Source organism: Puma concolor, chromosome B3 (genome assembly GCF_028749965.1).
Source record: "Puma concolor isolate L17-30 chromosome B3, mPumCon1.1.hap2, whole genome shotgun sequence".
NCBI lineage: Eukaryota > Metazoa > Chordata > Mammalia > Carnivora > Felidae > Puma > Puma concolor.
In genome coordinates, this window is record NC_141672.1 from 82,104,933 (window position 1) to 82,119,739 (window position 14,807).

General features: G+C 39.6%; 1 long non-coding RNA gene across 1 annotated transcript in view; it reads left to right on the forward strand.

Annotated features, from left to right (window-relative positions):
- The first annotated feature begins 6,799 nt into the window (after positions 1-6,799).
- Positions 6,800-14,807, forward strand: part of LOC147580160 (uncharacterized) — a 183,034-nt gene continuing 175,026 nt past the window's right edge. Inside the window, exon 1 of the long non-coding RNA XR_015251891.1 lies at positions 6,800-6,915. This is a non-coding gene — a long non-coding RNA (uncharacterized LOC147580160). The remainder of the gene's footprint in view (positions 6,916-14,807) is intronic.

Genomic DNA, 14,807 nt, shown 5'->3' on the forward strand with positions numbered 1-14,807 from the left:
GGCATTTGGGGGACTGTTTTCATAATTAATGTTTAAATTATGCTAATGAGTGATTCATGCATTCTCTTTAGAGAAGGCCCTCAGTCACATGACACAGAGCCCTGGCAGCATGCCTAGCCTAGGAAAGTTCATACAATGTCAAAGGCATTGAAGAATCTGGAAGGAGACAGAAAAATACAGGTTTGCTCTTATGCTCAAATGATGGAAGGGAGGCTACCTTGTGGCCAGTTTTCTGAAGTGGTCTGTTGGACATTTGGACTCCTGAATAGTCAGGGATGTGGCCTTTGGCTTAGCGACCCTATTTCTACAGTGGCTTTGGGCAGAGTCATTAAGTATAGTTTCTGAGGTATAAATACAGAGAAAACTATATCTTTCAAGTACAGTTACCAGGTGTGGTCACCAAGAAGGATTAAAGGTATAGTCACCAAGAAGGGGATTCTGTTGCTGATTAACTTCCTGTATCCAGGTGCCATTTAAAGTGAAGAAATAGGAAGCCCCATTAGAAACAGGGTGGATAGCTTCTCTAACTTAGAAAGAAATAGCACTTTCAGAAGTACAAACATGAAAACTAGAGCAAACAGTATATATTACAATTTAAGTAGAGAACTATTTAACATTCCTTGTTGTAGGGATTCTTAATCTGAGATTCATGCTGGGCATAGGGAAGATAGGGGAAGTTTTCACAAACTTCCTGATGTTATTGACAAACTTGGGCATGTATGTTTATTTTGATGGGGATAAAGTGCTGTCAACAGATTCTCCAAGATTTCCAGATGTATTAACCAAAAAGTATAAGAAAGATTAATACACAGTGACTTAGTTACATCTTTGAATAGATACTAAAAAATGTGTTTATCTCTTAAGCTGTACAATGACTGAAACATTGCTTTGCAGGTAGATGGACTTAGATTTGAACTACAGCTTTATTGCTTCAAATTGTTTGGAGTAAATTAGAGTTCTTCTTTGTAAAACAGAAATTCACAACATTACCTACTTCATTGATTATTATAATTCTCTAGATGAGGAATATAAATGGAATTATAAGACACCTAGCAGACTGCCTAACATATAGTGGGTGCTCAATAAATGTTATTTCCAAGGCAGCATTTGAGAGTTGTTATGTGTTATGTTGTTATGTTATGTTATGTTATGTTATTTATTTATTTTAAATTTTTAAAATTTATTTTGAAGGAATAGAGGGAAAGAGAGAGCATACATGCTGAAGAGGCAGAAAGAGAGAAAGAGAGAGAGAGAGAGAGAGAGAGAGAGAGAGAGAGAGAGAACCCCAAGCAGGCTCTGCACTATCCGCACAGAGCTTGATGTGGAGCTCAAACTCATAAACGAACAGTGAGATCAAGACCTGAGCCAAAATCAAGAGCCAGATGCTTAATTGATTGAGCCACCCAGGTGCCCCAAGAGTTGTCATGATGTTTATAATTTACTTTAAAATACTTCTGCAAATATCAAGTGACATATGTGATATATGTAGGTATTGCTTAGTTTAGGTCACATGCTGTATACTGTCCTAATCAGAAATTCAATTTTCACAGGTAACCAGGTGATATAAGAAGGTCCAGATTATGAAATGTGTATACTACAAGTGCTTCAGTTATATTTGTTTTTGATTAGCACCAGGTGGTAGTGTGAAAGCTAGAAACGAATTTTCATTGGTGAAATTTGTGGTCCATTAATTAGCACCATGTAAGCTTTCACTAGTGAAATGAATAATATTCTTGGTATGTGGAATGGATAGAATAGTTTAGAGACAATCTCCATCCTTCACAAATCTAAGAATCTAGCAGGCCCTGTGTAGCCAGAACCCTGAAAGTTGGTGCCTGCAGCTCTACCCTGTACCTTACTATTAGTACTAATGTAGGTTATCAGGGCCACGAAATCCTGCTTCTAGAATATTGACCCATCTACCTGCATTTAGTCTCTTCTGCACAGTGTGATAGGCATACTTAAGGGGACAGGGAACTAGGTCTTAATTGACTTTATAGCACAGGCTGTGCCTACTGTTTTGTGTCTGCTTGTTAGCAAAAATTTATTTAGTTAAATGGCAGCATGTTTGGGAGACTTTGGTCAGGAACTTACTCTTACTGAAGAAACTGAAACTGTATGTGTGGCTATAATTATATACCAAAAGGTCAAAAGAGATGTGACCAAATTGGCTTAGGCTGGTTTGTAATAAGTGTCAGAGCATAAAACCTTCAGTCTGAACAAAGTAGGTAAACCCAAGTCCATGCATTAATGAAAAACGAAGGTAAAAATAGCTCCGCTGGGCAGATGACAAACAAGAAGGACCCAACTAACTGAGATCAAAAGAGGTACAAAGGCACCAAATGAAGGCAAACAGGAGTCAGAACTGGGGAATTTGAAAAAAAAATTCAGATTCCTTACGATCCAGCAATCTCACGTCTAACCATTTATCCAAGGGAATGAAAGCATACATGCATACACAGACTTGTGTATGAACGTTCATAACAACTTTATTCATAATAGTCCCAAAGTAGAAAAAACCCAAATAGCCATCTGTTGATGAATGGACAAACAAAACTGTGGGACATACACAATTGGAATACTACTCAGTAACCAAAAGAATGAATGATGACAATCTGATATATTACTTGCCCAAATATTATCATGTGTTTGTACATTGTCAACTTTGCTGCTTTGTGGGCAGCAGGGACTAGGAGGTTTCTTGTAAGGAATGCAGACCCCAGCGGAAGAACAGAACTGGTAGGGATTTCAGGCACAGAGGCAAGTCAGTGGAGAAAATAGGTTTTGTTTGGAGGCTATTCTGAAAATTCTCTAAGTGAGCCCTGGAAGGTGTCTACTCCATCAGAGAAAGGTACCCATTTTGGACGTTCAGATGACTTTGGTTCCTGTGGATACCGCTCCCTCAAAAACTTGAAACTAAACAATGTTTATAATTTTTTCACTGGCTTCTTTCCCTTTTCAAAATAACACCTATCTTCTTCCCCTTTGAAAATAACTAATGCTAAGTTATTAAATGATAAAAAGCTGCTGTTTCAGATTTTTGCATAGGAAAGGAATTTCCTTTGTAAACTCTAGTTTACTGTGCCTGAAATCAGGGGGAAAAAAGCATAAGGGAAAGAGATCCTCTTTGGGGATCTGTTATAGAATCCCTCAGATTGCATGAATGCTTTCTGTACATATAGGAGTCTATTGGGAGAAATTCTACACCCAAGACCAAGAACATAGTCCCGTGTCATTTGGAAGATGAAGTTTAGCGACAAGCTAGTAATCAGTGGAAAGTTTTTATTTTTTTTATTTAAAAAAAAAAAAATTTTTTAACGTTTATTTATTTTTGAGACAGACAGAGACAGAGCATGAATGGGGGAGAGGCAGAGAGAGAGAGGGAGACACAGAATCAGAAGCAGGCTCCAGGATCTGAGCCATCAGCCCAGAGCCCGACGCGGGGCTCGAACCCATGGACCACGAGATCGTGACCTGAGCTGAAGTCGGAGGCTTAACCGACTGAGCCACCCAGGCGCCCCTCAGTGGAAAGTTTTTAATTTAGGATTTAGTCAGAGGATGGTTAAAGCTAAAACTTTAAAAGAAAGCAGTTTGTTTCTTTATATACAAGTCTTTGCGTCAATAAATGATTGTTATGTACCTAAATAACCGCCAGTTAGGGCACCGTGGGCTCTGCATGGAGCATGGAGTCTGCTTAAGACACTCTCTCTCACTCTCTTTCTCTCTCTCTCTCTCTCTCTCTCTCTGTGTGTGTGTGTCTCTCTCCTTTTGTCCCTCTTCCCAGCTCATGTGCTTTCTCTAAAACAAAAATATAACATAGCATCATAACATAACATAACATAACATAACATAACATAACATAACAAACATAACACAAAATAGTCCCCAGTTGAAATAAGCAGAAAAGTTCTCTTTCACAATAATTATCAGTGAATTTTCTTGCTGAACTAGTTTGAAGTTTAACTTGTCTTCTCCCAGTGAAAATTCACTGTAACTGTATTGTCTCCTGAATTCCCCCCTTTCTGAAGGATGGGAAGGGGCAGCACAGGATTGCCAAAGGGAAGAATCTCTGGCAATGAAATCAGAAGATGTTAATATAATGCAAAGGAGATAACATTAATAAGCTGCACCTTGTTTATAGGTATGGTCTCTGCCCCATCCTCTGGAATAGAGATGTGTACAAAGCCCTCTGTTAACTAATAGGCAATTTTAAAACAGTGTCTTTCATATGATGTATTCACTGGAACTGTTATAATATCCAGTTTTGTTCTCCCACCCATCCTCCTAATGTGAGTGCCAGGAGGCAAAATCGGTGGAGGGGGACAGAAATCAGGCATTGTAAGCAATCACATAGGCAGGCATGCTTGGACTCTCAGAGGACATTAGGAACGTATCAGATAAAATTATTGAGAAACTGACTCTATAAAAACTAGTGCAGTCTTAAGATAGAAGTACACAAACTGGGAGAAGATATTTGCAAAACACATATCCGATAAAGGACTTACATCGGAAAAAAAAGAACTCCTACAACTCAGCAAGTAAAAGAAACAATTCAGTTTCCAAAACATGGGTAAAAGATCTGTGTAAGCGCCTCATGGAAGGAGGTAGAGAGATAAAAAAATAAACATATGAAAGACGCTCAACATTGTATGTCATTAGGAAATTTAAATTAAAACAAAAATGGCATTCCACTACTTGCCTGTGAGAATGGCTAAAAGCCAAAACACTGACAACTCCAAATGCTGGTGAAGATGTGGAGAAACAGGAACTCTCATTTGTTGTCAGTGGGAATGCAAAATGGTAGAGTCATTCATTCATAGACAGTTTGGCAGTTTCTGTCAAAAACTTGGGCTTGCCATACGATCTAGAAATCACATCCCTAGGTATTTACCAAAATGAGTTGTAAGCTTATATCCACACAAAAACTTACACGTGAAATGTTTATGACAACTTTACTCATTTTTGCCAGAAATTGGAACCAACCAATTGGAATGTCCTTCAGTAGGGGAATGGATAAACAAACTATGGTAGATATATATGATGGATTATGACTCATTGTGGTAAAATAAATACATATTTTACATTTAAATGTTAACACTTTGCAATAGTGATAAACACAAATGAGCGATCAAGAGAGGAAAATATGCGGATAAATTTTTAATGCATGCTAAATGAAAGAGACGAGTCTAAAAAGGTTACATACTATATGATTCCAACTGTATGACATTCTGGAAAACGCAAAACTATGGAGACCGTAAAAAGATCAGTGGTTGGGGGGGCTGTTTAAGGGAAGTGTAGGAGAAATGAATAGGGGGGAGCACAAAGCATTTTTAGGGTGGCAAAGCTATGCTATATATGCTATCACGGTGGATTCATGATGTTATGAATTTGTCTAAACCAATAGAATATGCAACATCAAGACTTACCCTAATGTAAACTATGAACTTCTGTTAATAATACTGTATCAGTATCGGTTCATCAGTTACAACAAACGTGCCAAATTAACGCAAGATGTGTGTGTGGTGGGGAAAGGAGTATATGGGACCCCTCTGTAAGGGGATGTGGGAACTCTATGTAAGTTTTCTGTAAATCTAAAACTGCGCTAAAATAGTCGATGAAAATAAAAATCAATAACAGAAACTACACTTTCTTGAGATTAAGGCCTTCTAGGCTATTAATTCCTCTAATTGGAAAAAACCTTTCACCTTTCCTCCCTGGCTTTTAGAGGTTATAACATCTTCTGACATGTGGCATTCACTCAACAGCTAGTGCCAAGCATGGTTTTAGATCCTGGAGATACAGCAGTAAACAAAACAAATTAAGTACCTTTTCCTATAGGGCTTACACTTTGTGGGGAAAGACAAATACACAGAAACGAAATCATTAGAATAATTTCGGATGGTGACAACCAATATGAAGGAAATTTTTAAAGCATAATAATGGAATAGGTACTGCTGGAGTAGGAGTTGAGGAATCAACTTTAGCTAGGGCAATCCTAGGTGGCCTCCTGGCAAGGTGTCTTTTACACAGAGCCCTGAATGTTGAGGGGGCTGTATGGGAAAGGTATATTAGGCAAGAAGAACAGAAGGTTTAAAGTCCTCAGGTGAAAACATATTTGGAATGACTGTAGCTTGAAAGACAATCTGTGTCACCAAGCGTAGAGATTGAAGTAGTAAAGGACAAAAATGGAGGTTGGGGGAGGGGAGGCACTGGATTCTGCTAATGTTTGTCTCCTCTGTTCAGGGAAACTTCCAGAAAATGGAATTTCTCCCCAAATTCCTTCCAGATGACTTTTTCAATTCAGCAAATGTGCACTACTCATTTGGGTGGATCTTTACCGTCCATTCTATACATTCATCTGTTACCTACCTTACAGTTGCAAAAGTTATGCGATAAGAAACAGCAACTACCATCAATAAGACTGTACCACATTTTTCCTAATATTCTGCAACTAAATATTTTGTTCAGAAATATGAAATGTTTCAAACATGATGAAAATAACAAAACAGATATCAAAAAACCCACAGCTCAGATTTATTGGAAGTTTACGATTTGTCATTTTGCTTCACAGCTTTCTTTGTCTTTAAATAAGATATTATGGAATGCGGTTAAAGACCAATTCTCCCATCCTTTCCCCCTGTCCTTCTATCCTGAGGTACTCTTTTGAAGTTGGTACCATTTCCAGACATATTTTAACCATTTTCTATAAATATATATTTTACCCATAAACAATACATAGTATTTCTTCATCTATCTTTTTTATGACCCCTCTCTGGGCTATATCTTGATTCTTTTTGACAGAATTCTTCTGAGTAGCTGTCAAAAAAAGTCAGTCTGAAAGAACTGGAGATCATGCCATTATTCATGGAGTTGAGCATACTAGGGAATGAGACAGCCACCATGAAGTAATTTCAGGTAAGGAGTATCTGCTCTGATAACTGGCAAGCACTGAAGGAAAGATCTTTCTAGAAAATATGGATACAGGGAACTAGCACGAAACATATTGACAAATAACGGTTGACGGAGATTCACTCATTTATTCATCCATTTTACCAAGATTTACTGAACTATGCGTCTCCTGAGAATATAAAACGGATTAGGGCAAAAATCCCTGCCTACAAGGTATATATGTGTGGTCTCAGGTTGAGCTAGAATGCTATTCTTCTTGGGGCGCCTGGGTGGCTTAGTTGGTTAAGCATCCAACTTCGGCTCAGGTCATGATCTCAAGGTTCGTGGGTTCGAGCCCCACGTTGGGCTTTGTGCTGACAACTCAGAGCCTGAAGCCTGCATCATATTCTGTGTCTCCTCTCTATGCCTCTCCTCCACTTGCACTCTGCCTCTCTCCCTCTCAAAAATAAATAAACATTAAGAAAATTAAAAAAAAAAAAAAAGAATGTTATTCTTCTCTGGGAGTAAAGAAGATTTTAAAGACTTTAAAAGATGTAACTTTTATGAAAGCAGAGAATAAGTCCTTGGTCATGGTTTCAAGGATATGTTTTGAACTGAGGATCAGAATCCATTTTAGGAAAATGGAGGCAAATGTTGGGAAAATCATGACATAAACTGTACGTCTTCTTACTTCCTCAGTGGCATCATGGCGTCATTTTGAAGTTTTCTAACTTACTTTGTCTTACACTGCTTCCTTCATTGTTAACTTTCAAAGATAGTCGCTCCATGTATTTTTAAGATTTGCATAAGTGGTATCATACTTCATACAGATTTCTGTAATTTGCAGTTTCCCCATCAAAGTTGTTTGAGTTATATCTGGGTTGATTTAAGTAAATAAGATTAATGATTTTTTTAAGTTTGTTTGTTTGTTTGTTTGTTTATCTTAAGTAATCTCTGCACCCAACGTGAGACTCCAACTCACGAGCCCAGGATCAAGAGTTGCTTGCTCTTCCAACTGAGCCAGCCAGCCGCCCCTAAAATTAATGATTTTAAATCATGTGTATTGATGTACATTGTTCCATATTAAGAATGAACCACAGTTTACATATTCATTCTCAGTATGACAGGATGTTTGACTATTTGAAACCACAGTGGAAATCCCTATACGGTTTTCTGTCTAGCTGTGTGAAGGAGTTTCTCCCAGGCATATACCTAAATATGGACTTTCTGGGTCATAAGGTATGTGCACGTTTAATTTTATTAGGTGATGCATAAACTGATAGTTTCCAACCCCAAAACTCATTCTTCTTGATTTTTGATTGGACACGTGGACCTCTAAAGAGACATTTCCCATCCTCCCTTGCTAATAGGATGATGTAACTAAAATTTGGCCAATAATATGTAAGTGGAAATGTTGTATGGCAGCTTTCAGCATATTACCTTAAAAGATAGCTGGCATATACTATTTGTCCTTTCTTTTGCATTGTTCCTTTCCTCTTTACTGGCATCAGAACTATAGATGTGATGACTAGAGATCTAGGAACGATTTTGGGTTGTGAACACAAGGGCTCCATTACAGGGATATCAGAAACAACCAGAGCCTGGGTACCCTTCTGGAGCCACTTTACTAGCAATAAACTTTATTCCTTGAGACTTTATTGGAAAAATATGAATTTATTTCTTGTATAAGCCCCTATTGTTTTAGGTTTTCGGTCACAGCTAGCCAGATATAATCCTAAGTAATGCAGTAATACTCTAAGTTTCCATTTGTTGTACTGTTTAATATTCCCACAAACCTGAATGAGCTTGTCATTATTATACCTTATTTTATAATTATTCAAAGAATTTCATGACTAAGTCTCACTTTTACCCTCACATATCATATGAGAAAGAAAAACAAGTATATTAGGATTTCCACTCTGTAGCTCAGAGGGGTAGAACCTAGGAAGTTCAATGACTTGACCAAGGTCTTCGGTATGGTCAGGATCAAGGATAAATATAATCTCTCTCAGACAAATGCTGTGCTCCTATGGGGCTACATGAAGAGACATTCTTTTGAAAATTATCTAGTTATGCTGACAAACCTTACCTGCTCTACTCCCAGTTAATTCACACAACATTGTGATAAAAGTCTATCATTAGTTGTCCTATCGCTAAGCAAAAGCCTGTGGAATCACATGCTAGAATGCGCACTTTGGGCATTGGCTTGGACTGGGGAGTCAGTCCAACTCAAAAGCTCATTGGTTTACAGAGGAGAGGGGAAAGTATACAGTCATCAAAGGAAACTAGCCAATTGCCTGGTCTCTTGGCACTGTCTGCCAGCCAATTTTCAGACTGATGTTGGCCTTGAATCTGAAAAAGTCACTGATCTCCCTGCACAGCTGGAGGGCGTTGGGCTAAAGGAGCAGAATTTGAAAAGGAAGAAGAAACTGAGACCTCATTCTATTTTAAACATTTTTTTTCTTTTTTTGCTAATATGGGAGTGACTTACAGAAAATGGAGTGATGTCAGAACTATTCAGGCTGCAGGCTGCATGGGAAAGACTGTACTGAAGGTGCTCTTGAGGACAGAAGAATGTTTCCTAGGAAAGGTCCAGAAATGGTTGTTGTCTGGGACTTGAAATGGCCTGAGGATGTGTTTCTGGCTGCCGTGCCCCTGAAAGGGTTTTGGAGGCACATCAGAGTGCATACATGTGTAACAGAGAGCTCTGGGGTTTGGTTGATGTCAAGTCTAAGGGATCACGAGTTCCCACGTCCAACCAAGAACAGGTTAGTCACCACCATCTTCTCTGTCACCTCTGGTGTCAGGGTGCAGGGGCTTTTGGGTAGAGAAGCATGTTTGATATAGGTATGTGGAAAGAAGAGGCTATGGGGAAAGACAAAAGACAGACAATTCTGTATATTTTGTCCTCCTATGAACTGAACCCTCACTTAGGTAATTCTAAATATATTCTCTTTAAAAAATTCTCCTCTGCCAACTGTGTCTTCAGCTATTATGGGAAATTAAACTACCAAATTTTAAATCTATTTCCAACCCCAGTAAAAATGATACGTAGAGAAGAATGAGCTGTAAATCAAGCTCACTGTGCTACAGGACACAATCCAGTTCATATATGCCCAATAAATGCCAGCAGATTTTCCAAACCAGAAGTTAACTATCTGTGCTTGATGTGGGAGGGCAACATACATACTTAATAAAATTTAAAATCCAGGCCTCAGGGCTCAACAAATTCAGTTCCTGCTACTGAATTTCTCCTTGAAAATAACATACTGCATTGAAAATGGAAAGTCTAAGGAACTGGAATTTCTGCTGAAATTAGACAGAAGGCTCTACTGTATTTAATCAACTGACATGAGACACTTGGCTCTGGATGAACCACAAATGCTCTGTTTTTATCCAATTCTGCTTTCTACTGATGGAGAGGACACATAGAGTACCATGCGGACAGTGTTGTGAGAAGATCATTATGCAGTGGGAGGAATATACCGGATAAGGATTCTGGCCACCTAGTTTCTAGTCCGTCTTACCTCTATCTAGTTCTGAAAGCTTGGACGATCTTTTAGCCTTAGTTTACATTATTATAAGATAGGAAAAGGAAGATATTTTTTAATATCTAGTCTAGCTTTAGTAGTTTACAATTATCTCACAATTTACTCCACTGATAGGGATTGCTTCTGATAAGAATAAAATACAACAATGTTATAAAGACTGGTGGTGCTTAACCATATCCAGTTCCCCTCTCCTTTCTGGATCCATTACAAAATTAAGGACATGTGACTCCTGATCAATGAGATCTAGATATGATGTCTGTCTGGGTCAAAGAATAGAAGTTCAATGTGAGTTATTCATTGTCTCTGTTCCCCTGTCATCGCAACCCTGCAAGCTGAATGTTGAGATAGTAGAGCCACAGGTGGAAATGATCAGATCACTAATACTTGAAGAGAGCTCCCCGAGAGAGCCATTAAACTTGCAAAGAACTTGGGAGAGTAAGAAACACAAGAGATTTTGAGGGTTTTAATTATAATGTTGTCTGGTCTGTACAAAACGACATATCATTGTCCCAGACCCAGGTGACAGACCCAGAAGGACCCATTTACCCCCATGCAGCAAGTGAAGAATTGTCCACAGGCAAGAGACTACACATCCCTGTCTATACCATTAAAAGCAGGCACAAGTAAGAAATATGGAGCTAGGGATATTTACAACACACAGCAATTGCTCAACAAATGCTCATTTTATGAAAGAACAATATGAAGTTCCCCCTCCTGTGTGTTTGACAGGAAAAGAGGATGTGGAGGAGGACGAACTCGTCGAGTTTCTCTGTATCCCGATCCCTGTAGCACATGGTAGTGCTCAAGAAGTGTTTGTTGAATTCAGATGAATTGAGTGAACACTTAGTATGGTGAAGCATATGGCTGGCTTTAAAACTGACAATATCGAAATGAGTATCGGTCCCATTCTCTACTCAGCCTCTACTTTAAAAATAGAAAATATCTAAAATCCATACATGTGTAGGATTGTCATTCACACATTCATTCATTCAGTAAATATTTATTGAGTGCCTGCATTACTCAAGACACCGTGTTAAGCATTGATGGCATAGGACTGGAAAAGTCCTCTTGAAGTTTACATTCTAAGGCATTGGGGCTGAATGATGGCAGAGACAGAGGGGTGACAGACACTATTTAAATGACACGGTGATGAATATCACCACGGAGAATTATAGGATGCCTTGAGAGCATATGATGGGGGGGTCCCAACCTAGGCTGGTGGTCAGGGAAGGCACCCAGTTTTAACCAAAGTCACAGTTCCTGCTATGATAATTGTGTAACTAAAAGACTTTCTGGATTTTTCAGCCCACGTGAGGAACCTTGCTTACAGACACAGTGGTTGCCAAAGAGAAAGCAAGACAGATGTTTTTCCAGCATTTGCCTTGTTTTCACTTTGCTTGAATTTGAATGTGGCGGTATTAGTGGAACACAGGAAATATTGCAGGACTCTGGGAAATGGAGGAAGGTGGGGAAGGGATCCTTTCCTTCTTAGTAATTAGATTTGCATGTGGTTTTGACACTGTGTAACCTGGAGTCCCTCCTTATGAGGGAGGGACTGTTATTTCATAGATGAGGAAGCTGAGCATGGAGGGGTAAGCCACTTGTCCAAAGTTGCTCAGTTAATAAATGCCAGAGGGATAACTTGAACTCAATGTGGCTGTAAGTGAAAACATCTAACCCTTACGTTACACTGGATAGCCTCTCTCAAGACTGAATTTGCTAAGAGCAGAGTCCTCTTACTAGGAGATCAAGTTCTGAAGTTAGCATGTAGTTGAAAATCACCGTTAGCAAAATTACCCTGGAAGATTCTTAAAGAGGTCTCTTAATAAATCCATTGTGGAAAATTTTTCTGCCAGCTCAGAACAGATAATTGCTTGTTTGACTGAATGCCTATTACAGCAATTGATTCATGTTTGGGGGCCATGTTGCTAGAAAGGTACACATCTTCAGATACTAGAGTCACCTACAACTTGGTAAGATGGTCACAGAGAAAGGCACAGTGATGCTGAGGCTGACCAAGAGCATGTGTCCTGTCCTATAGAGTGCAGAAAGAATGCTTGCACTGTGTATAGTTTTTCTATCCATTTGTTTTATTTCCTTTCTCTAAGCTTACATAAATAATTGCCAGCAGGCTAAGTATAGTTTGGATATAACACTACTGTATGTTGATTTGTTACATTTCTTAGGTAATAGAGTCCTTTTATAGACAATATCTATTTTCCTCTTTCCTCACCCCCCCACACGCAAAAAAAAAAAAATCTAATAGAAATTTTAGGGAACTTGGGAAGTGAGAAAGGAAGAGTCTTTCAAGTAGGATGCAAATCATACCGCTTACATTAGCATTTCTGAAAGGATGATTTGGACACCACATTTTAAAGTTGTTTATTAAAATTTTTTTAAAGTTTTCATTTATTTTGAGAGAGAGAGAGAATAAGTGGGGAAGGGGCAAAGAGAGGAGGAGAGAGAGAGAATCCCAAGCAGGCTCTGCACTGACAGTGTTCAATCTCATGAACCCTGAGATCATGACCTGAACAGAAACCAAGAGTTGGACGCTTAACCCGCTGAGCCACTGGGTGCCCAGAGACACCACATTTTTAAAGTAAGCTTCCAAAGTGATTCTTAAGTTTGAAAGTCATCTACGTGTCTATGGCATCCTACAGAGAGGATAACAGCAGGTCATTCTATCCATTAGGTTGAGTGGAGTCTGCCTTTCATTTGAGCACTTCCTGCAGTGCTGTGTCCCTGGTGCTGTATCTGTGACCCGTTGTGCTTGTTTCCTTGTTGTCAGATCCAATGGACCTCAACGGAGTAAGTAGGTCACTCGCCCGGTGCCAGAGCGAACTCTCCCAAGTTCAATTCTCACCACACATAGAATAAGGAACTTGAGGAGCCAAATAACACTACAAGCAAGATTCACATCTGGTAACTATAATAGTATCAGTCAGGGCTCATGGCTGCAAGCGTCAAAAGTGACTGTCTATTTTGAGCCGAAAGGGAATTTCCTGATTATGTAGAGAGCTCTGGGGCTACTGCATCAGTAGAGATCTGGAGGATCAGGCAGAAAAGCAGCAAGAACAGAAACTCTGGAGGACTGGGAACGAAGAACTGAAGTAAAAATTCTGCAGCAAAAACAGGCTGGTGTACCTCATTGTAACCCTTCAAATTCACCTCCCGGGGAAGGGTGCCTGAGTGGCTGAGGTTGAATCAGGTTCTTCCTGAGGCAGGGAGGTGTTGGCCCTCAACCCCTTCGCACATATAGGAGGTGAGGGGCAGCTCCTGCCGCAACTGCACTCAAGGGAAGGCTTAAGTGGGGTTGATGCCTGGGTAGCCAAAAGTGGCAAAAGCATATACTCCCATGCCTGCTTGGGGGCAGCCTCCTCCTTACAGGATCTCCTATGCATCTTACTTGAGTGGTGGTACCACCATCTGTGCTCTCCTTGTTTTGTATTTAAGAAATAGGAGCTTAGGGGCACCTGGGTGGCTCAGTTGGTTGAGCCTCCAACTTTGGCTCATCTCATGATCTCATGGTTCATGAGTTCGAGCCCCACATCGGGCTCACTGCTGTCAGCCTGTCAGCACAGAGCCTGTTTCAGATCCTCTGTCCCTCTCTCTCTGCCCCTCCCCTGCTTGCACTCTCTCAAAAATAAAGTATTAAAAAAAAGAAATAGGAGCTTATAAGAGAATATTGTTGTGATGAATATATGAACTCTTTAACACAAAGCAAAACACATCCTCAAATTCTTTGTCCGCATATCAGTCAGGTGCTATTATCTGCTATGGGAAATAATAAAGAAACCAATGAAGGAATTTGAAGCTGTCAAGAGTATGGCATGGTTTAAAGAAAGTACATTGTTTTTCTTTTGTGTTCTCTACTGAGGGACTGCCAGGTGCCTGAGGTCACTTACCCTTTGTTATCCATTCACTTGTTTTGGTGTCTTAGGACCCAGTTGTTGAAGACACGTTGCTGGCTTGCAGCAGTTGCTATTACACAGTCTCTTACTTATCATTCCTTTCCCTGCTGACTGTGCCTCAGCTCTGGGTTTTGCTTGAGCTTGACTAACCTACCTCTTCAGGCTTGTAATCATCTCACTTGCTTGTTAATTTGTAACTTTGGAAAAAACGATCGGAATCACTCCCCTGGGAATTATTCAACCCAATGATGTCCTTTGGTAGACAAGGATATTTACATTGTGGTTATTAGTTTCCTCTAACTGTAGGAACCAATTGGACATGGCCCAAGGGGGTAGATGACAGGAGGCAGGACAGAAATAGCTCCTTGTAGATAGGTTCAGATATTGAGAGAGAAAACAGTCAGAAATGTGCCAGTATTTACTAAGATAAGCAATAAAATGTTTCCATAATGTTGAC